This window comes from Lepidochelys kempii, unplaced genomic scaffold, assembly GCF_965140265.1.
Source record: "Lepidochelys kempii isolate rLepKem1 unplaced genomic scaffold, rLepKem1.hap2 scaffold_37, whole genome shotgun sequence".
NCBI classification, from domain to species: domain Eukaryota; kingdom Metazoa; phylum Chordata; order Testudines; family Cheloniidae; genus Lepidochelys; species Lepidochelys kempii.
This window is the reverse complement of record NW_027333638.1, coordinates 980,693-982,467: the sequence shown is the minus strand read 5'-3', so window position 1 is coordinate 982,467 and position 1,775 is coordinate 980,693. Positions and strand designations below refer to the sequence as shown.

General features: G+C 47.6%; 1 non-coding gene across 1 annotated transcript; it reads left to right on the top strand.

Moving 5' to 3' along the window:
• Nucleotides 1-1,177: 1,177 nt before the first annotated feature.
• On the top strand, nucleotides 1,178-1,249 carry TRNAE-CUC (transfer RNA glutamic acid (anticodon CUC)). The gene has a single exon. It is a non-coding gene; the product is annotated as a tRNA-Glu (tRNA).
• Nucleotides 1,250-1,775: the final 526 nt, after the last annotated feature.

Below are 1,775 nucleotides of genomic sequence, written 5' to 3'. Positions count from 1 at the left end.
GGACCTCGGGATGTCATCTAGTCCAACCCCCTGCTCAAAGCAGGACCAACCCCAACTAAATCATCCCAGCCAGGGCTTTGTCAAGTCCCCTGCCCTCTGACATGTCCTTTCACAGAATCGCAGAGTTGGAAGGGACCTCAGGAGGTCATCTAGTCCAATCCACTGCTCAAGGCAGGACCAATCCCCAATTTTTGCCCCAGATCCCTAAATGGCCCCCTCAAGGATTGAACTCACAGAGAACTGTTTGAAATGGGCCACCCTGTTTACCACTACAAAAAGTGATTTTTCCTCCTACTGCTAATAGCCCATGACATGCTAACAAAGAAACAGCCGTGATTTAAAATCTCCACTCAGAAATGGTGAACAACAGCAGAACCCAAAGTAACTGAAGGAAGGGCGGATGATCACAGTTAGTTCAATTGTTTAAGTCAATATTGTCTCAGATGTTCTGTGGAGAGAATTCCACTGTAAGTGATTTTGTATTTTTGCAGGACATCAGACCCCCTGGGGAGAAGCTCCTCAAAGAAAATGTGGCCCCAGGAGTGTCAGAGAAGGGAATCACTCTTTGCCTTACAAGGTGGGTGAGGGAAACCTGCAGGGACTTAGATTCCTCCAGAGTCTGATGAAAGCATTGGTGGGGAAAGTCTGGGGAAGCCGAGTAGGACAAGGAGAGGTAAAAAGGGCTTGCAGCTCTTGTACAATCCCCATGCTCCCAGCAGAAGGGTCCAGGGGGTTCAGCACTTCGGCTGCTTGTTGAGGACACAGAATTCAGAAGATGGCAAAGCTCAGAGCCCCGTTACATGGAGTCAGAATGCAATCAGCTCACACCGAGGGAGAGCAAACTCCCTCCCTTGCTCTCTATGCCAAAGTTCCTGTCAGCTCAATGTCCAGGTCGGCTGCTGAGAGGGTTGCAATGGGGTGAATGAAGGCAGAGGAGGATTGTTCCTCCTGGGTTTTCTTTGTGTTGCTCTGTGATCCTAGTGGAGGAAGCTGACGCATCATTTGAGTTTGTTTCAGTGGCTTGGGTTGGGCTCAGGTTGTGACCCTGAGCACAGGGGTTCCTGCCCGCTCTGCTCTTAGCCGCTCAGGGAATGGACAAAGGAGCAGCTTCAGAAATTGGAGAGAAAATAGCCTAAGGAAGTGTAGCACAGCTGAGAAGAACAACAGCCCCATCTTCTCCCTGGTGGTCTAGTGGTTAGAATTTGGTGCTCTCACCACCACGGCCTGGGTTCAATTCCCAGTCAGGGAAAAGTGACTTTACAGCAAAACACCTTAATTTATTCTTGTCTTGCAATTTGAACAAATTGACGGTTTTTCCCTGACTCCCCCATCTTCTACGTGATCTTGGCAAGGGCTTTGGAGACCATATTAAAATCAAAGCTTCCCATTGACTAGGAGCAGAATGTGGGCATGTTTCCACTGTGTACTTCGTTGTCCACAAATAGACAGGTGCAAATTCTTGTTCCCCCTTGCTAGCTAGCCTAACCAATGTTGTAACAACAGTAATAGACACTCAGGTTGACCCAAGATGTCAGTTTTCTTGCTGAAACAAAACCAAAAAATCATTTGGGGTCAACCAAATTCTTTCAGCAAATAAAATATTCACTCAAAAAACTTTCATCCCACTCTATATACCAATCTTTGGAAGTAACCATCTCAGCAAAACTGACCATTAGCCTCTTCCATTCCTGAGGGCTAGCTGCTGTCGTGTTCTAAGCATAGACGATGGGCCTTTCACCTGTTGGCCACTGGTTTCTACCTTGCTCAGGTAGCTA